The sequence below is a fragment of the Benincasa hispida genome, chromosome 5 (assembly GCF_009727055.1).
Source record: "Benincasa hispida cultivar B227 chromosome 5, ASM972705v1, whole genome shotgun sequence".
Taxonomy (NCBI): Eukaryota; Viridiplantae; Streptophyta; class Magnoliopsida; order Cucurbitales; family Cucurbitaceae; genus Benincasa; species Benincasa hispida.
Genome location: NC_052353.1, coordinates 34180946 through 34202992, shown reverse-complemented (window position 1 = coordinate 34202992; position 22047 = coordinate 34180946). Strand labels below are relative to the sequence as shown.

The 22047-nt window shown below is 33.9% G+C and overlaps 2 long non-coding RNA genes across 2 annotated transcripts; both read left to right on the top strand.

Annotated features, from left to right (window-relative positions):
* Positions 1 to 696: 696 nt before the first annotated feature.
* On the top strand, positions 697 to 1891 carry LOC120078308. Its single transcript, XR_005481981.1, has 3 exons — positions 697 to 1061; positions 1166 to 1253; positions 1557 to 1891. It is a non-coding gene; the product is annotated as an uncharacterized LOC120078308 (long non-coding RNA).
* A 3433-nt stretch (positions 1892 to 5324) lies between these two features.
* LOC120077524 lies at positions 5325 to 10438 on the top strand. The gene is made up of 6 exons (XR_005481766.1): positions 5325 to 5339; positions 5531 to 6790; positions 6892 to 6979; positions 7366 to 9759; positions 9870 to 9951; positions 10145 to 10438. It is a non-coding gene; the product is annotated as an uncharacterized LOC120077524 (long non-coding RNA).
* The last annotated feature ends 11609 nt before the right edge of the window (positions 10439 to 22047 follow it).

The following is a 22047-nucleotide window of genomic DNA, read 5'->3' as shown; positions in this document are numbered from 1 at the left end:
TAAACTAATAATAAATACATTATTTGGGTTGTTTTCAAATATACAAAAATAAACAAAAATATTTACAAAATATAACAAAATTTTAGAACTATCAATGATAGACGAAGTGTCTATAAGTGAGTAACATTGATAGAAATTTTGCTATATCTTGTAAATATTTTCAACAGTTTTTCCATTAAAAATAATTTCCCATTATATTTTTTGTTTTAATTTCTTCTTTAAATTTTATAATTTTCTTTTGATGTCAAATATAAATGGAAATGAATCCAAAACATTTTAAAAGTCATACATTTTTTTATTAGTTAATTCTACTATAAACTATAATTACTATAAAAAAAAGCTATAATTAATATTTCAATTTTTAATTTTACATATTTATTAAAAAAACAATTCAATCGTATTTTCGAATTAAAGTATATCAAATCTCTAACATAAAGTTTTGGATTCGTAGTTTTGAACTCGGTTATATATAAAATACGTAATACCTCTTTAAAAAAGCAACGTGTATGTTTTCATACAAAAACTTAATTCTACATAAATTTAAATTGCGTATAGAACCCATCAAAGCTTCGAATCTCTCAACTTCAATTCACCTTTTATCTTCTTAAAAAATAAAATAAAATAAAGGGTCGGAACATTCTAGCTTTTTCTTTTCTTATATAATGTAATGAGAATAATTGAGAGCAGGTGAAGAAAAGAGAGCTAAAAAAGTGGATTAGCTTAGCCCATAAACACACAAAGATGAGAAGTCTCCAGATGCTTCACTTTTCCCTTTCTCATATTTAACTGCTCCCTTCTTCTTCAATACAACTAGAATCTTTCCTTTCATAAAGGCCTATTCACACACCTCTCCTTTTTTTTTTTTTTTTTTTGGGGTAAAAAATATGACCAAATAAAGAGAAAAAAAAGGAAAAATAACCATAGTTTCTTGAGCTTTCTCATTAATTGTTGTGATTTAAATACCTTGTTCTTGTTCCTCTTCTTATCTTGGGAATTAAGTTTGTGTTGGATAGAAGATATGAGTGATCCCAAATATGCCTATCCCTATCCAGCTCCTCAAGGTATTGTTCTCACCACGTTTTTCAGCAGTTGGGCTATGTTCAAGTTGACGTCTTTTTAAGTTTTGTTTGATTTAGTATTTTGGTTGTTGTGAATTTACTTGCAGGAGGGTATTATCAAGGGCCACCCGTGATGGCGCCACCGCAATACGCTGCCCCACCGCCCAGAAGACAACCGGGCTTCTTGGAGGGATGGTATGCCAAAAAGCTTGTTCTTTGTTGATAAACTCTCTGTTGAATGGTTTTGGTTTTGCTTGCATATATCAAAAGTGAAGGCTAAATCTGTACTGGTTTATCCAAAGTAAAATACGTCTAGTTTCTGCTAGCTCGGTAGAAAATAGTTCATTATATAAAGAATAACGCGAGAACATCTAGACGCTACGAGCATTGTCGAGACGCTTCAAACATATCATAGCGACGAGATCATAGCGTCTAGATGCTCTGGTTTCCCTGTTTTTTACCGTATGGCTAACAGAGTGTTTAATTTTGTGCTTGCAGCCTTGCAGCTCTTTGCTGCTGTTGTCTCCTTGATGAGTGTTGCTGTGACCCTTCCATTATCTTTCTTACCTGATATATGAGACTCCACAGCCTTTTGTAGCTGTAAATTGGATTTTTTACTTCAGTAGATTCAAGTCTTACATCCCTTTTCTTTTCTTTTCCTTTATTTCCTTCTTTGTTAATGGTTTGATTTTGTGTAAACTTGGAAAGAAGATTTATTGGTGTCTAGAATAAACCTGTGTTTTGTTGTAAAGTATAGTATTTACTCATTTCATAGTAAATTTATGGGTCGATATTTAACAAATTTAGTCAATAAAATTTAGCTTGTGTGTTTATTTTAAGTTTCATTTTGAAATCCTTTCTCTGGCCTAATACGGGTGTTCATGGGTTGGATTGAAAGACTTTTTAGACCCAATCACGAAATATTTGGGTTGGGTTGATTCGAGTTAATTGGATCATTTATTTAAAAAACGTAAATATGTAAAAATCTAATTTAATTATTTTCATATATTGAATTAATATTAACCACTCAATTTCAATTTATATAGTGAAAATTTTCTTTCTATAGTAGAAATAAATAACTTTTAAGAGTTTTTGAAGAATAAATTATTCAAAAAATATTGGAATTAAATAAAATTAAAATCAATATATATAAAAATAATTGTGTTATAAGTAATAAAAAATATATTTTAAAGTTAATAATAAATTCGGGTTGGTTCGGATTGGTTTGAGTTATATTAGGTGAACTCATGAACCAACCCAACCTATAAAACGTTTATTTATTTGAACTCAACCCAACCCAAATGAGTTGATAATCCAACCCAAACCGCACGGGTTGGGTTGGGTTGATCGGTTTTTTCGGGTCAACGATTTTTTGAACACCCCTACCAAGAAAAGCAACAAACTCTAGAAGCTAGAGAACCCCCTTGTTAATGATCTTTTACTTAGACGGCATCTAGGGTTCCTTGCCACGCTCCAAGGTCAAGAACGTTAAGAATCCTACATTGAAAAGATGAGAAAACTTCACAATGTTTATAAAGATAGATGAGTTACTTCTCCCATTATCAATTGATTTCGAGATGAAACTTCATGTTTCTCTAAGTAAAGAACTAGGTCAAACCATCGTTCCAAGATTTGCAGGGTGATTCTATTTAAAAGTTGTATAAGGTTGTAGTAACCGTTGTTTCCAATAGAAGAATAAATGTTACACACCTTAGGTTTTTTTTTTTTTTTTTTTTTTTTTTTTTTCTAGCTATGTACTTTTTCCAAAAAAAAGTTCTCCAAAATAGACACATTTTGTTTGATCATTTATGGGTGACATGAACTATACATAATCATAAAGTGATGTAATTATAATTTAAAAAAGAAAAAAGAAAATAAAAATCAAGATCATGTAGATGCACTGTTGGATATTTAGGAACGGATTGTTTTATTTTATTTATTGTTAAGAACGGGGCTGTACATGAATTCACGCATTAGACATGGCTTATGCGTTCGCACCCATGCGTCTGAGGTCATGCGTCGAAATGAAGATGCGTTAGATTAATATGCAATGACCACGCGTTCCTTTCACAAGTTTTCTTACGCTTGCGCCAAGTATAACACAAACGCAAGTTTCTCGGGTAATCTCAGGTCGAACACAGGGACTTGTCACTCAATAATTCTTGTGAAGCAATGCGTTTGAGGCGATGAAAGAAAAATAAAAAGAAGTTAAATGGATGTACACACTATTCCTACTCCTAACTAAACAGATTGAGTAATAGAAGACTTGCAATGAGAATAAGTAGAGACACGACAACCATTAACGTATAGTAATGTTTATTATCTTAAATTGCCCGAGTATCCCAGCTGATTGCACTAACGCGTCGCATACCTCTCGGTGGTCAACCGCATGACTATATCTCTATAGTGCATGGTTGCGTCGAGCATAAGATTGTGCCTATCTCTAGGAACAATGCGAACTTTGTTTTAGTGCGTTCCATCTCTTACCTTCTCAGGCAGTTAGACGCAGTTATTTAACTTATAGACAAGCAATGCAACATCCCATAGACAGCCGTTGTTATAGCCTTTCACCAAGCAAAGACGATTAACTCAATATACTCGCACAACGCACACCTCTCGGTGGGTTACTTCATGCATCCTATCTCTAGGCTACACGATTAAGCATGCGATTGTCTTTGATAAATAATCGCTGAAGATAACTATGATAGAGATGAAGATGATGAAGAAGATGGAAATGAAAGAGTTAAGATTTGCATTGATCACAAAATATCTTAATATCTTAAGCTAAAATGTAATACAACACAGAGATTAGAAGGGAAAGGAAGTACTCTACGTCAAGGCTGCTGGTAGTGCCATGGTTGAATGGTGGAGATGTCTCTCTCGAGCTCTATCTCCGACAAATGCTCTGATCGTCACTCGATCTGGGTTGTGGAAATGAAGAATTCTCACTGAAAATCTCTTTTAAGCTCTCATATGTGATCACAAACTTCTGCCTTGAGGCAGAAATTCAGATGTCTTAAAATGAAGGTCCTAAGGGCTATTTATAGAGTTTGGATGCCGATAGCTATAATGATGACAGTATGGCTCACTACTACTTTTGTTGTGGTATGGGCATTGTCACATCACCTTATCTTGTTGATACTCCCAAGGTATACGTCCGAGCTTGATTCAGCATCAACGTGTTCTACCCATCTTGCGATTGTCCTTCTATTATGGTCGTCACTCCGTGGCCACAATTTTCAATTGATCACCGCATTTGCTTGATCATTGCAACTTCCGTGCGTTGGACGCATACGATTACCGCAACTTCCATGCGATGCGTTTGTCTTTGCGATCGCTTGGCTTCAGCGCATGCGTTTGTCTTTGATTTCTTATTTCAAACGTATGCATTTGATTTCTGCGATAGCTATAAAAATAGACATTTTGGCATGGAGTAATGCATAATATTGGGGTTAGTGAGGATTTAGGTGCTAATTGATGCAAAATTCAATTTTTCGCAAATTCTAAGTATTATCACCGCATTTTCTATTTATTAGTCCTCATGATTCTAAATAAAAAGCTTATAATAACTGGTATTTCTGCCAATTATCATGCACTAAACTTGTAATTTATCCTAACATCATTTTTGTCCACAGTGAAGAATGTACTTGAGTTGAAAACTTCTTGGACCATAGAAGAAAGATTAAAATGGAAAAAGTTGAGAAACGATGCATTAATGTGATTTATAGTATGGTAATATTTTTAGCATGTTCCTTCTAATTTATTCTAACATCATTTATGTGATTTGAAATTGGGTTGAATACAATCAACAAGTCAATAATCCATATATAAAGATACTAATTGAAATACAAACATCTAGAAAATTAAAGATAAAAAATAAAGGAAGAAATGACTATCCATATGATCTTGATTTTTACCTTCAAGCTCTTGATCACACTCTAGCAATGCTCCAAGCTCCAAATTCTTTAAAAAATATAGTGATCTCTATTGTCACTCCTAACTAGAAAGAGATTTTTGTATGGATGATCCAAAAATTGGGTAAAAATGTCAAATGACCCTTTTTAAAAATGTCGAATGACATTTTGGTCACGTCAAATTCGGGTGACATTACCAAAATATTCTCGCACACATGTAGAAAAGCATCTCGCTCTCTCTCTCTCTATACCTTTCGCTCTCTCTCTATATCTCTCTCTCTCTCTTTATATATATATATCTCGCTTTTGCTCTCTCTCGCTCTCATTCCCTCTCGATATCTCTGTCATTCAACATCGTGGATTCGATGTAAGTTTGTTTCTGCTACTAGGTGATCTTTCTATTTTATTCAACGTTTCTCTTTGTATTTAGTAGTTTTTCATAATGGGTTTTATGTGTAGCTTAGCTTAGCAATTTTAGTAGTTTCTTTACATCTCTCTCTCAATGTCACTCTCTCTCTCTCGCTTTCTTCCGTTCTGTCAACTCTGGTTTTGCTGAAGGTGGTCAAAGAACAAGTCGCAAGCATCATTGATGAAGAAGAAGAATAGTCAACGCCCTGCAAGTTGATTTTTCAACGCCACCAATAAGAAGGAAAAGAGAAAAATAATAAAGAATAAAAGGCTGAAAGTCACGCCTAGAAGAAGAAGGAAAGAGGGAAAAAAAAGAAAAAAAAGGTTGAAGGTCCGTCGGAGAAGAAAAAGAGGAAGGAAAGAGAAAAAAAGAGAAAAGAAATGTTGAAGGTTGCACCAGAGAAGAATAAGGAAAGAAGAAGAAATAAATAAATGGCATATTCTTAACTTCACTCAACCATGATATCAACACATAGTCATTTGACATTTTTCTCAGAAAATGGGTCATTGAACATTTTGGGTCTCCAAAATGGATCAGCGGTCCAAATTTCCCTTCCAAAAACTGAAATGGTAAATATATAAAATCTGGCAAGAGCGTTGAGATGCTAACAATGCAAGTGAGTAGTTTTGTAAAGCGTCAAGTGTGGCAAGATTACGTCATGTTGAAGACGCTCTATCACAGCGTCGAGATGCTTACTCTTGGGGAAAAATTGCATTTGAGGTATTTTTTACGCATCATCAAAGCAATCTCAATCCATTTGCAATTGATTCAATTACGATTAATTTTTATTATGATTGGACCAAATTTATTTTTCGAAACTATAAACATGACCTTAGTTCACTATAAATTTCAATTGCGTGTAGAACTCATCAAAACTTGGAATCTCTCAACTTCAATTCACCTTTTGTCTCCCTAAAAAGATAAAAACAAACCTTGGAACATTGTAGCCTTTTATTTTCTTATATAATGTAAAGAGAATAAATGAGAGCAGGTGAAGAAAAGAGACAGCTACAAAAGTGGATTAGCTTGGCCCATAAACACACAAATTAGAAGTCACCAGATTCTTCACTTTTCCATATATTTCTCATATTTAACTGTTCCCTTCTTCAATACAAACTAGAATTTTTCCTCTCATAAAACTCTGTTCACACATCTTTCTCTCTCTTTTCTTTTTGTCAAAATCATGACCTAATAGTGATAAAAGAAAGAGAGAGAGAATCCCAAAAACTACTTAATACCCACAGAACTCAGAAGGAGAAAAAAAAAATACCATAGTTTCTTGAGCCTTCTCATTAAGTATTGTGATTTAAATACCTTGTTCTTCCTCTTCTTCTCTTGGCAACTAAGTTTGTGTTGGATAGAAGATATGAGTGATCCCAAATATGCCTATCCCTATCCACCTCCTCAAGGTATTTTTCTCACACGTTTCGGCTGTTGAGCTATATTCATGTTAACCTCTTTCTAAGTTTCGTTTGATTTAGTATTTTGGATGTTGTGAATTTAAATGTAGGAGGGTATTATCAAGGGCCGCCCGTGATGGCACCACCGCAATACGCTGCCCCACCGCCCAGAAGACAACCGGGCTTCTTGGAGGGATGGTATGCCAAAAAGCTTGTTCTTTGTTGAAACGGTTTTGGTTTTGAGGGAGTTAGGATGATTAAAAAAAACTAACATCCGTACTGGTTTATCCAAAGTAAAATACGTCTAATTTATGCTAGCGCGATAGAATATAGTTCATTATATAAAGATGAACTATAAAGAATAATGTATGAGCATCTGGACGCTAGGAGTGGTGTCGAGACGCTTCGAGTAGAGCATTCTGCCTTCGATTCGGCTTCTTGACATTCTCCTTTCTCGAGCTGTAACTATATCTAAGTGACAAGATCATAGCGTCTAGACGCTACGAACATTAAACTACATGTTTGCTTTGGCTTCTATGTTTTTTACTGTATGGCTAAGAGAGGGTTTAATTTTGTGTTTGCAGCCTTGCAGCTCTGTGCTGCTGTTGTCTCCTTGATGAGTGTTGCTGTGACCCTTCCATTATCTGTATTACCTAATCTAAGCTTTGATTGCCTTTCTAGCAGTAAATTGGCTTTCTACTTCAGCATGAAGATTCAAGACTTCTTTTTTTTTTACCTTCTTCTTTGGAAGTGGTTTGATTTTGTATAAACTTGGAATGAAGATTGATTGGTGTTTAGAATAAAGCTGTGTTTTGTTGTAAAGTATAGAGTAGTTTATGGCTCATTAACTAACAAATTTAGTCTATAAACTTTAGCATGCATGTTTATTCTAGGTTTTAAACTTTGAATTCCCTTCTCCTACCTGGAAACTGCAGGGAACTCTAGAAGCTAGAAAATGTTCTTATTGATGATTCTTTATTCCGAGAGCATCTAGGGTTCCTCACCTTTTCCCGAGTCCAAAGATACGTTGAGAATCTTCCACATTGGAAAGACGAGAATACCTATAAATCTTTATAAGATAGATGAATTACTCTTCTTGTTACCAATTGATTTTGAGATGAAACTTCATGTTTATCTAAATAAAAGACCACGTCATAAACCGCCATTCCACAATTTCTACGATGTTTCTACTTAAAAATTGATAGGGTTGCACAAACATGATGGGTCTTTAAAAGAATTTTTTATGTTTATTTGTTTTTTTTTTGTTTGTTTCTAGCTATATACTTTTTTCAATAAGCCTTTGTTGAATAGACATATTATGAATCATTCATGGGTTAGATGAACTATACACAATCACAAGTCGAAAGTTTAGATGTAATGATAATTTTTGGTCTAAAGAAAATCAAGATCCTATAGATGCTTTAAAATTGCAATTTATCCTAACATCACATTTTTATGCATAGCCAAGAATGTACTTGAGTTGAAAACTTTTGAGTCCTTAAAATAATGAGATTAAAAGAAAAGGTTGAGATTTGAAAAGATGCATTTATGTTATTTATAGTTTGTAACATTTTTGGCTCGTTCCTTGTAATTTATCCTAACATCATTTATGTGATTTGAAATTGGATTGAACAAGTACAATCAACAAATCAACAATCCATAAAAAAAGATACTAATTGAAATACAAACATTTAGAAAATTAAAGATAAAGAGAAAGGAAGAAATGGCTATCCAGACGATCCGACTTCATCTTCGTTTTCAAATCCCTCTCAACTCTTGATTTTTACCTCCAAGCTTCAAATATAGTGTTTTCTCTCGTCACTCCTATCCAAAAACGTCTTCTCCTTTACGTAAAACCGAAATGGAAAATATATAAAATCTGGGCAAGAGTGTTGAGACCCTAAGAACAAGTGAGTAGCTTTGTATAGCATCAAGTGTGTCAAGATTGGATAGCGTCGAAGTTTGAGATGCTCTATGACAACGTCAATGGGGAAAATTTGCACTTGAGGCATTTTGACACTTTGTGAGGTATTTTGACACATCATCAAATGAATTTCATTCCATTTGCGATTAATTTAGTTACTATTGATTTCCATTATGATTGGACCAAATTTTTATCATGGGTGTGAAAATGTGACCTTAATTAATTCAATATAAGTTTCAATTGCGTGTAGAATCCATCAAAACTTCAAATCTCTCTAGAACATTCTAGCCTTTTCTTTTCTTATATAATGTAAAGAGAATAATTGAGAGCAGGTGGAGAAAAGAGGCAACTACGATAGTGGATTAGCTTAGCGCATAATAAATGTTCGGGAAAATCTCCCACTACTGTCGGAGAAAAAACTATAGATTATAAAAATTTCACTATGTGAAAAATTATTATAATTACAAAGAAATCTCTCCACTGTGTGAAAATTTTTTACAAGTACAACGAAATCTCTTCTCGACCCCAATTACAAGAGTACTCTTTCAAACCATCATATATCACTCACGCAATTGAATTAGTATTAAATTGGGATGATGTCAAAACAAAAATCAAACTCCTTTTATAGTATTTGGAGTACATCACTTTCTTGAATCTTTTTGAAGTGGGATAAGTAAACTTCTAGTATTTTGTCATAACCCAACGTATACACACAAAATGAGAAGTCACCAGATGCATCACTTTTTTATTTCTCATATTTAATTGCCCCCTTCTTCTTCAATACAACTAGAATCTTTCCTTTCATAAAGCTCTATTCCCACCTTTTCTTTTGTCAAAAACATGATCAAATAGTGATAAAAGAAAGAGAGAATCCCAAAAACTAATTAATATCCACATGAGGAGAAAAAAGGGTCATAGTTTCTTGAGCCTTCTCATTAAGTATTGTGATTTAAGTACCCCTTCTTCTTCCTCTTCTTCTCCTTGCATTTCAGCTTGTGTTGGATAGAAGATATGAGTAATCACAAACATACCTATCCCTATTCACCTCCTCAAGGTATTTTTTACATATTTATTTATATTTTGATGGTTGAGTTATGTTCAGCTTGATCGCTTTTTGAGTTTTGTTTGATTTAGTAATTTTGGGTGTTGTGAATTTATTTGCAGGAGGGTATTATCAAAGGTTGCCCATGATGGCGCTATCGCCATACCCGCCACCCAAAAGATAATCGGGCTTCTTGGAGGGATGGTATGCCAAAAAGCTTGTTTTTTGTTGACAAAGTATATGTTTGGGAATGATTCTAAAATTGTTAAAATCACTTTTTTGTCATATTGAAAATCACTATGAAAAATACTTCTATTAATTTTTTAACTACATCTTTGCTTTGGCTTCTCTGTTTTTTACTCTAAGGCTAACAAAGGGTTTAATTTTGTGTTTGCAGCCTTGCAGCTCTGTGTTGCTGCTGTCTCCTTGATGAGTGTCGCTGTGACCCTTCCATTATCTGTATTACCTGAACTAAGCTTTAATTGTGCCCTTATAGCTGTAAACTGGCTTTTTACTACAACATGCAGATTCATGACTTTTATTTTCTTCTTTTGGAGTGGTTTGATTTTGTGTAAGATTGGAAAGAAGATTGTTTGGTATCTAGAACAAAGTTGTGTTATGTTGTAAAGTATTGACCTTACCCATTTGATAGTAACTTTAAGGGTCCACTTTAAAAAGTTTAGTCTTTAAACTTTAAGATTGCTGTGTTAATTCAAGTCTTAAATTTTAAATTCCCTTTTCTGGGATTGGAAAACCTACAAATTCTAGAAACTACGAAACCATCTTGTTAATGATTCTTTACTCCAAAGATATTTAGGGTTCTTACCACCATTTATGGATGACATGTCAATGACGCATGCATGTAGTGAAAGGGTTATACTTCCACCACCAACACAATTTGGACTATCATCTAGAGTGCCTTGGTATTTATACCCTCAAGGCAAAGCTAAATTTACCCATGTGGGACAAAGCTCTTCCACTCCCCTAAAATTTTTCTATAGGTCTAAGCCTAAAAGTCATTTCCAACAATCCCCCACAAATGACTGTTACAGAAAAGTTAACAAGTAAACACCACAAAAGATTATTTTGAAAAAACTGTTCCAAGCAATTAAAGGAGATCAAACTTAAACATCAATATCTAATGATTTGAATTGATGCATAGTAAAGTAGGGCAACAACCTTGTTAGAGTAAGTGAGTTACCTCTTGAACTTTTAATAACACTGGTTGAGACCCTCACAACACGTTTTACTCCTAGTCCTTTTCTCGATTATGCGATATAGAGTGTGCTTATTATGGCCATACACATAAACCTCGGGTCACTGTGAAAGCTTTAGAAAGAGACCTTTAAACTCTTTCATAGAAGGCGGTCACATCTTCACTGTCACGTTAGATGCTTCATCAAGTTTGTTAGAGAGAAACCACTCAAACTGAGCTATGAAGACTTCATCATCTAGTCTATGTTAGGACCATCTTCATTAATTCTTTCAAAGACAAATCACTCAAATACTAAGCTATGAAGATTTCATCATTATCCATCAAGTCCACGTCAGGACCACCCAAAGAAAGGGTTATGGATCATTAAAAGGTTTTAGTATTATTCGTCAAGTCCATCTTAGGACCACCCACATAACGGACTATGGACCATCAAGTCTATCACAACAGACCACCCAAACAAAGGGCTACGGACCATCGAGTCTATCGCAATAGACCATCCAGAAAAAGGGCTATGGAACCCTATGGGGGTTTAAGCCCCATGTTATTGATGATTCTATAATTATTTTCCTTGTTAGGCCTTTGGTCAAAGTATCGGCCAAATTTTTCTCAGACTTCACATATTCCATGGAAATAACTTCTCCCTTTAGCAATTGTTTCACAGCTCCATGTTTAAGACGTATATGTCTTCTTTTGCCATTATATACATTATTCTTGGGAATACCTATGGCAGTCTATGAATTACAGTGCACAAAGACTAGTACTGATGCCCCTCACAATGGTACATCCCCTAGTGGGCTTCTAAGCCATTCAACCTCCTATCCGGCTAGTTCTAGAACAATAAATTCAAATTCCATAATGGATCTAGCTATGCAAGCCTGTTTTGTAGACTTCCACAATATTGCTCCTCTTCGAAGTAAGAATATATATCCACTTATAGATCTGACCTCGTCATTACTAGATACCCAGTTTTCATCACAAAAACCTTCTAATACAGTAGGGAATTTGTTAAAATGCAAATAGTAGTTCATGGTGCCCTTAAGATATCTTACCACACGAAAAAGTACACTCCAATGATCCTTATCAAGATTATGTGTATATCTACTCAATCTACTCACAGCATATGTAATAACAGGTCTAGTATAGTTTATTAGAAACATAACACTACCTGTGATCTTTGCATATTCAGACTGAGATACACTATCTCCTTTATTTTTCTTAAGACTTACAATAGCATCATATGGAGTTCTTATAGGAGAATCATCAAAACAGTCAAATTTTTAGTAATTTTTCAATGTAGTGGGATTGACACAAAGAAAAATCATTTTCAGTTTTTCTTATCTTAACATCAAGTAATACGTCAGCTTCCCTTAAATTTTTCATTACGAAATGTGGCGATAATAACAATTTGGTATTACGTATCGTCTCTATGTTTGTTTCAAAGATGAGCATATCATCAACATACAAACATATAATCACACACTCAGCTTCAAATAACTTTGAATAAACACACATATTAGAGGAGTTTACCTTAAACCCATTGTTTATCAAAGTATCATTGAATTTTTCATACTATTGTTTGGGAGCTTGTTTAAGACCATAAAGAGATTTTTTTTCTTCAGTTTATATACTTTGTTTTCCTAAATGGAAACTGAAAAGCCTTCAGGCTGTACCATATAGATTTCTTCTTCTAGATCACCATTGAGAAATGTTGTTTTTACATCTATTTGGTGAAATAAAAGTTCATGGGTAGTAGCTAGTGCAATCAAGGCTTTGATAGTAGTTATTTTTGTTATAGGGGAATATGTGTTAATATAGTCAATACCTTGTTTTTGTGTATATCCTACCACTACCAATCTAGCCTTGTATCTTTCAATTGAACCATCTGACCTCGTTTTCCCCTTAAAAATCCACTTGCACTTAATAGGTTTACTTCCTGTTGAAAAATCTACTAAGTTCCAAGTTTGGTTCATGATTAGAGAATCCAGTTCATTCTTAATGGCTTCCTTCCATAAGCTAGAGTCTACAAAACTTAAGGCTTATTGGTGAGTTTTAGGATCCTCATCTATTAGATACATATATGCAAATTGACAATCAATATCATTTGGCCTCTCAACTAAAAAAGTAGTTTAAAAATCAGGACCAAAATTTTTCTTAGTTCTTTGTTTCTTACTTCTTCCAAGTTTTATATCATGCACTCTGTCCGTAGTACTAACATCTACAATTTCAGACATACTACCAAAAGTTATATTATTTCTTGTTTCATGCATAGTATTAGATGAGGAAGGCATGGAAACAAATGCATTCTCACAATTAGATGTTCTAATAGATTTGGTGTTTCCCTTTTTTAATGGAAAAACATGCCCAAAATTTTTTTCACCCATATATTCACATGTGGATCTATCATTCAAGCACATAAATCTATAGCAACACTATATTGAGCATAACCAATAAACATACAATCAAAAGTTTTAGATCCTATTGTAGGTTTCTTGAATGCAGGATGTGGTACCTTAGCCAAACATCCCCATACCCTCAGGTAAGAGAGATTAGGTGCATATCCTTTCTGAAGTATGTAAGGTGTCTTATTCAGTTTCTTATGAGGTACTCTATTAAGAATAAAACAGGAAGAAAGCATAGTTTCTCCTAACATGTTATCAGACAATCCATAACTAAACAACATAACATTCATAATCTCCTTAAGAGTTCTATTTTTACGTTATGCTATATCATTTTGTAGTGGTGAATAAGATGCAGTAAATTCATGAATAATGTCATTTAATTCACAAAATTTTTTAAGTGTATTATCATTCTATTCACCACCTCTATCTGACCTTAACATTTTAATCTTCTTATCTAATTGATTCTCTATTTATGCTTTATGTTTAAAAAACATACTAATGGCGTCATCTTTTGTCTTTAAAAGATAGATTTTAGTATATCTAGAAAAATCATCAACAAAAGAAATATAGTAATTTTTCCCACCTCTACTTGTGGTGTTTTTTAAATTAGCTAAATCAGAGTGAATCAGTTCTAGTAATTCTGTACTTCTAGATGTGACAGGTTTAAATGGTTTCTTGATAAACTTTGTTTCTACACAAGCAGGACATTTACTAGTTTCATGTGTTTCTAATGCATTAATCAATTTCAAATCCTTAAGTTTTTTAACCAATGCAATATTCACATGACCTAGTCTACCATGCAACATATCAAGAGACTCGACTATGTAAGTGAAAATAGAAGCACTTGCATTCATCATATTTGCAATAAGGACAGTTTTCAAAACAAAAAGACCATCAACAAGATATCCCTTACCAACAAAGTCTCCATTTTTTGTGAGGAAAACCTTGTTAGCTTCTAGGATAACCTTAAGCCCAACCCAATTCAATAGACTCCCAGATACCAAGTTCCTACGTAAAAAAGGTACATACAATACATTACTTAGGGATAAAGTTTTTCCATAGGTTAATTTTAAAAGAACCTTCCATTTTCCAAGCACTCAAGCTATGGTAGACTTACCCATGAATACACATTCTTCATCAATAGTGTCCTTATATTCATAGAAGAGCTCTCGATTTGAGCTAAAATGTCTCGAAGCTCCAGTGTCAAGTATCCAGTCAATTTTGTTTTCCACCAAGTTTACTTCCACAACAACGTCGATTATGTCAACTTGTTGAGTAAGATTAGCTTGTGGTGTGGGTTGTTGATTTGGTCTTCCTTCCCTTTGACCGCATTGGTATGATTTATGCCCAGGTTTCTCGTAGACATAGCAAATCAATTTTTTCTTTTCAATCTTCTAACGAGAAATTTTGTGATGTCCATTCTTTTGAGAGGAATTATTCTTTCCAGATTTCTTCTTATGATTTTTGAATATGTATTTGTTAATAGCAGAAGATTCAACCAAGTTAGCATTAACTGAATTTAGATTTCCAGAAATTAGCATCTTTTAGCCTATTGGCTTCTTCCGTGTGCATGTGATTGATCAGTTTCTGGAGTGTCAGATCCTTCTTTGTGTTTCAGATGATTTCTGTGGTCGCTCCAAGATTGGGGAAATTTCTCAAGCAGTACATTTTCATGGAGAACATCACACATTTTCATGCCCACGATCAGAATATTGGCTACCAAATTTTCATATTCATGTATTTGCTCCACTACTGGTTTCTCGTCCGTCATATGAAATTGTAGCCATTTATCGACGACGTACTTCTTGCGACCTGCATCATCTCCTCCCTATTGGACTCCAACATATTCCAAATTACCTTGCTGACTTTTGGACCACGAATAGATCGAACATCGAATCTATCATATGATTCAGCATATGACCACAGATTGTTTTGTTGTCTTTCTCGTACTTATCAGGATCAATCGTAGAGGACTGCTTTGATTGATCAGAAACATCAAAAGTTATTGGGAGGATTCTGGATCAGAGATAGTGGTCACCTTCTTGGTATCAGTAGGCTCTTCTGTGGTGAGGATATAATCAATCTTCAACTACTCGAAAAAAAAAAAGTCAATAATTTTTTATACCAACGGCGATAGTTCACTCCATCTAATGGCTCGAGCTTGGACAAATTGGGGAAAACCTTACCATTCCTGATCAATATCTGGCTAATTGCTTTTAGATTATTAGAACAGATGTCACGAAGAGTTGTTGCATCATGGAGAAACCATTGCCTTGAAAGTAATTATGGCTCGACCTCGATGCTAATCGCTATGTCGGTTGCTCCCCAAAATTAACATAACCTTTAAATTCAGGCGTGCACTCGGCAGAAAATGGACTAGAATCAATGAAAAGGTTGTTCAAAATAGAAGAAGAAAATGAATGGTTAAGAAGAACATTGTAGTAAATGAACGGTCGAATGAATGTTGATACGTTGTAGTGTAAGTCATAGGCACTACGATGCCTAAGTCAAGAAAGTTGAAGGTTCAAATTAAACTAACTAAAAGTCCAAAACTTACTTTTCTTAAGTCAATCTCTCCTTGTCTTATTTGTAGGCTTCGACCCACCTTTTCCTATTCCTTATCTAACGAGGATTTCTAATTCGACAGGTTACGTGTGGATCTCTCTCGTGTCAAGGGTGACTGGCCCAACATCCTTGCCAGACCTTTTAGGTGTAGCTATGTTGGGCTTTGGCCTTTGGGCTTACATAAGGGGCTCTGCCTCACTTACCAGGCCCAATTTTTTCTTGGACCCACTCTTTCATTCTTCTCTTGCACTCCTTTGAGTGTTTTACCCTTGATTCCATAATCCACACATAACAAAAAAAATCTAGCAATATGCAACAATTTCCTAAATATGCAATCTACTCATAAAAATAACTAAATAAAAGAAATTTAAAGAGTAAACAGAAATAGGTGACATCATAAATAATTTTTTGGTAGATTCAGAAATTCCTTATCAACCTTAACACCCCTTCATTCGAGTATTTTACTAAAACGATTTTCTTACGTGTGAGAACCAAACCGGTCTCACTTTTTTTATCGGTTCAAGAGTCTACCAATACTTTATAGGTTAAAGACTCGATATATATTATTCTTTTTAACATGTCAATCTTTTTAAATGGATCAAACTTCTACCATTTCTTTTACTGGTTCAAAATTAAATCACCCACTCAACTACAAGGTGTACCCACATCTTGTTGGGTTTTATGTCCTAAAACTCGTAGATAGTAAATTTTATTAATTGACTGTCATTAATAAAGAGTTATAGATGTTAATTCAATAAATGTTATTATTTATGTTGATTGTCTATTTTGACTTAATAACCCTAAAATCAATAAACTAACATCCAAGGCTGCTTCATGAGTCTTGAACTGTATGTGGAGACATACGAGGATCAATGTTCAAGATACAGCCTGAAGGGTCTATAGTATAGAGATAAAGTTTAGTACGTTATCCTCGTAACACTATGGATACGACTCACTTTGTATTTGAAATAAACATAATTATCCAACGCATTCGTGTAGTTGACATGCGAGTGAGAGTATCTTATGCGATGAGTTTGCATAAAACTGGACCATGAAATAGTAACCATTAGATGTAACACTGTTAACTAGTTAGGTTCCTTTTTCAATAGGATGACCTAGGCAACTTAGTCTTAATCCTTAGTATATTATGAACTCCTGCTCATGAAGGATTGTTCTTTGATTTGTATGGGTGAGGGTGGTCAGTTCGCCAACCCAATATGCCTACCATTTTGGGGAAAGACCGAATGGGGAGCTAGGAACATAATAATACAAGATGAAATTCATTCTTTCCCGTCTTAAGGGTAAGTAGATGAGTGTTCCCTTAAGTGGTGTCTTTAGGACTTGAACAAAGGGTCCTACCCTCTCATTGGCCCTAAAAGAGTTTTTGTTTATTGGTTGGACCATAAACAAATTGTTCATTAGATGAGCATTGGTACTTAAAAAGTCAGAGGTAACCCAAAGGTAAAATGATAATTTGACCCAATTGGAGTTACAAACACTCGTAAAAGATTAACTAGCTATTATCGGTCTATATCTATGGACACAGAAATATATCTGTAGTGAAAAGAGTACAGTTGTAGGTCTTTAGTGGAGTGTGCCCACAATTAACGGATTTTGATTAACTTAGTTAATGAGTTTAGCCAATTAATCTCATATCGTTGGAGCTTCTGATCTACAGGTCCACCAGGTCCCCTTGTTAGCTCATTAGAGAATATTTAAGAGGGATGATTTGAATTATTCAAATTAATTTGAAGAAACCATATATTAATGTGATTAATGTATAATTGATTATGGATATGATCTATAATTCGAACTAAATTGGAAAGTAATATTTGAATAAGATTTAATTAATTAATTCAAGAAAATTAAATTCAAAAAAATTAATTAATAGAGAGATATTGCACATATACATATGATGTTTATGATAATTAAATATATATACATTAAATTAGATTTAATGTATAAATAGTTACTTAGTTAATGTGCAAATTAAATTAAATAAACGTTAATTAATTAATTAATTGTGGGAGGTATTTTCCAACAAAAGCAAGTGTCGCATGATCATCGTCTTGTGATTGAAAGTTTGTGACAAGTGGGTATCAGAGCTTAGTAAGCTCCTTGGTTGGAAGGATTGCAATAATAATATTGACATCAAAGTAATCGACTACGCATGTCAACCGATTTAGTGCGATTGAAGAACTGTTGATGTACTTGAAGAACATGCTTAATGGGCCTAAGATATTATCATGAACACATAGCTAAACTCATCATAACTAAGCCTAACAAAACAAAAGGGTACTAGTTACACTTTTTAATGACTATCCAAAAGGTTCTACTTACCCTTTCTATGCATAAGTATAATTGCCCCTCACGACACTAATGAAGACACCTTTTAGAGCTTTTATTCACTTGTAAAGCTTATCACTTTTCTTTCAAACTAAACTATAATTATGTGCTATTTGTGCCCAATATACACATCAACGTACAAGTTGCCTTCACTCTTCTAAATCACTTTTAAGCTTCAATTGTTTTTTAACAATGTACAAGAGGTATGTGGAATCATTAGGTGCACCTAAATACCTCAACTAAGTTGACATATTTTTAGTGCTTTTATCATACTCCAACTATAACTTATTAAAAAGATCTTTAAGAAGAATTGTACACATAGGTCTACCCTTGGAAACCACTTACAATTGTTTTAAACAATCCAAATAACTCCATGGCCCAACCGTGGAGTTAAGACACTTTAATCAAAAGTAAAAAGGGAAATTTGATCAAATAGCATATTTTTAGAGATCGACTTGAAAAATGGAAAAAAAAAAAAAAAGATATATATCTAAAACTGTCAGAATTATGGTAAATCATGTTTTCTTCACATGGTGCAAAATAGAGTTTTCCAAAAATGGCCAACAACAGAATCCTTCACCCATATTTGGTGAAATTTTGTTACATTATATCTTTGTTTAAAAAAAAAGTTTTTTTTTACTAGAAAACCTTTCTTTTATCTAAATCTATATATATTTTGGTTTTCAAAAATCATGTTGTTGAATTAAAAATTTTGGCTAATCACAAGTTGCCACGATATCATAACGAAAGCCCAACCCCATTGAAGAAATTATAAATTGGATCAGGTCGAGTAATTAAAGTTGCTCGAGCCCAACCCAATCCAAGCTGAGGGTGAATACTCGGGTCAAATTAATGTCTAGGCTCAAGCCCAATATTTGGGCCCAACAACAACTGGGCCCAAGCCTATATAAAGGCCCATGAGAAATCTCTATAAATAGAGGTCTTACCTCTTATTTTAGAGAGGGAAGGTTGAAAGAATTGAAGGCAAAGCTCTCTGAAGATCTGAAATTCTGAAGATTGAAGCTCTGAAGATCCAAAGAATATAACTCCTCTTAAGCTCTGAAGACTAAAGCTCTGAAACTCTGAAGCACTTAAAATCTGAAGAATATAACTCTCCTAAAGTTTTAAGGTCGATCCTTCAGGAAGATCAACAAGGTCAAAGGTCGATCATCCAAGAAGATCAACAAGCACAAAGTCTGATCCTCCAAGAAAATCAACAAACCAGAAACTGACTCAAACTAATCAACAAGCCTAAAGACCGATCCTCCAAGAAGATTAAGAAGCCCAAAGGCCAATCCTCCAAGAAGATCATCAAGTCCAAAGGTCGATCCTCCAAGAAGATCAACGAGGCCAAAGACCGATCCTCCAAGAAGATCATCAAGTCCAAAGGTTGATCCTCCAAGAAGATCAATAAGCCCAAAGGTCAATCATTCAGGAAGATTAACGAGCCCAAAGATTAAATTTTATTTATTTATTTATTAAATTTTTTTTTTTTAGAGAAAGCATCAAAGGATTATGTATTAGAGATTGTATTCTCTATACTAAAGAAATTAATACAAATACGAAGTTCAAACTCTACGAATTAAGTTTCTCTAGAAAACTCATGCGAACAAATTGGCATGTCCAGTAGGACATCTGTTGGGATTGGTGACCTAAATCTCTCTTGTATTCTCGTAGTTTGTAAACATTGTATAAACAAATTGTTATTAATAAAATAATTATTATTTTATGAGCACATACTCAATCCAATGAACTAACCTAGGTTATCTTATGTAACTTAAACATGTATGTAGAGACATACAGGTGGATCATGTTTAAATAATAACTTAAATGGTTTGTAGTAGATAGATAAGGCTGGGTACCTTATCTTGACGACACTACGGATACGACCCGCTTTGTAGATGTTACAAGTGTTGTAAAGTACCACAAATGATCTGATCTTGATCATTCATGTGGAGACATGTAAGCGGGGGTATCCCATACAAAGAGTTTGTATAAGACTGGACCACGAAATGACTAGTCTCATTATATAACATCGTTAATAGTAGAGACTTGTATTTCACTAGGATGACCATAGGTGACATGACTTGAATCCTGAGTGAGTTGTGAACTCCTGCCCATGAAGGCGATCCTTTGATTTACATGAGTGAGACTGGTCAGATCCTCGACTCAATATGCCTACCATTTTGGGGATTCGTCTAGTTAAGGAGCTAGGAACACAGCTACACAAGATGAAATTCATTCATTCTCTGATGTTAGGGTAAGTAGATAAATTATTCCCTTAAGGGCTAATTCCGGAGCTTGAACAATGTGGCAACACCCTCTCTTGGCCCAAGAGAGATTTGGTCATAGTTGAACTATGACTTAATGTTCATTAGAGGGATCAGTGGTACTTAAGGAGTTAGATGTAACTACAAGGGAAAAACGATAATTTTGGCCCAATTGTACTTATGAGCAATTTGTGAATGGTCATCACACTGTTGACTAGTTATATCCAATGGGCATAAAAATATATCTGTAGTGCGAAGAGTGTAGCTATCGATCTTTAGTGGAGTGACCGACAGTTAATGGATGTTGGGTAGTTTAATTAAAGAGTTTAATTAATTATCCAAGTACTATTGGAGCTTCAAACTACAGGTCCATAAGGTCCCCTCTGTAGCTCAACAGAGATTATTGAGAATTAATTTTGGATTAATTTGAATTGTTCAAATTAAATTGAGAGAATTAATTATATATGATATAATTACTATAATGTATTCGATACATTATAAATAAAGGTTACTTTAAGAGGAATTAAATATTTGAATATGAATTAAATACTAATTATATGGATGAATTTCATATAATTAAATTTAATATATATATAATTTATGTTAAATACCATAAATGGTAGAGAGGAATTAAATATTTGAATATGATTTAGATATTAATTATATGGATGAGATTCATATAATTGAATTTAGTATAAATGTGATTTACATTAAATACCATACATTGTTGATAGAAAATAAAACTATAGGTTATATTATATTTGATACAATATAAAAACTACAGATTATGTGTTATATATATATATATATATATATATATATATATATATATATATATATATATACAAGTAATTAAATTAATTTTAATTTTAATTTAATTAAAGTGAGGGAGTTACAACTCTCTCCCCTTGATTCTCTCAACCAGAACGTGAGGATGAGGGCAATTCATTTTTTATCTTCTTCCTCAACTCCTTAATGGTTAGAAAGATTCCCCTAGTAATTGGCAATCACATAGACAAAAAAGTATTCTTCTTTCTCCTCTCAAATCTCTCCCTCTCTTCCAAAATCTAAGAGCCCGTAACTCCTGAATTCTCAATCCTAAGAGAATACCGAGGGTTCTCAAGTGGTGGTGGCCATTTAGGTTGATGTATTTTTAGAGAACGAGATCCAGGACAAAGGGTTCATGATCCGAATCGAGGGAATTTGTAAAAATCATTTGGCTTCAAGGGTAAGCATTGTTTCTTCCCTAATTTACTTTTTTACACATGTTGTAATTTTAATTCTATGTAATGCATATTTTTCTTATTCTGTAAAATTGGAATTCTGTGAAAAAATAAAAATTGGGACAATCATTTTCTGCTGCGAGCCTTCACCGATTCTTTCAACATCTATTCCTCTCATCTCTTTCTCAACAATCAAAGCAAGCAATGGCATCCAAGAAAGCTGCATCCAGAACTATTACTGCAAGCGACAAATACATTGGACCTGCCACTCACAGTTGATG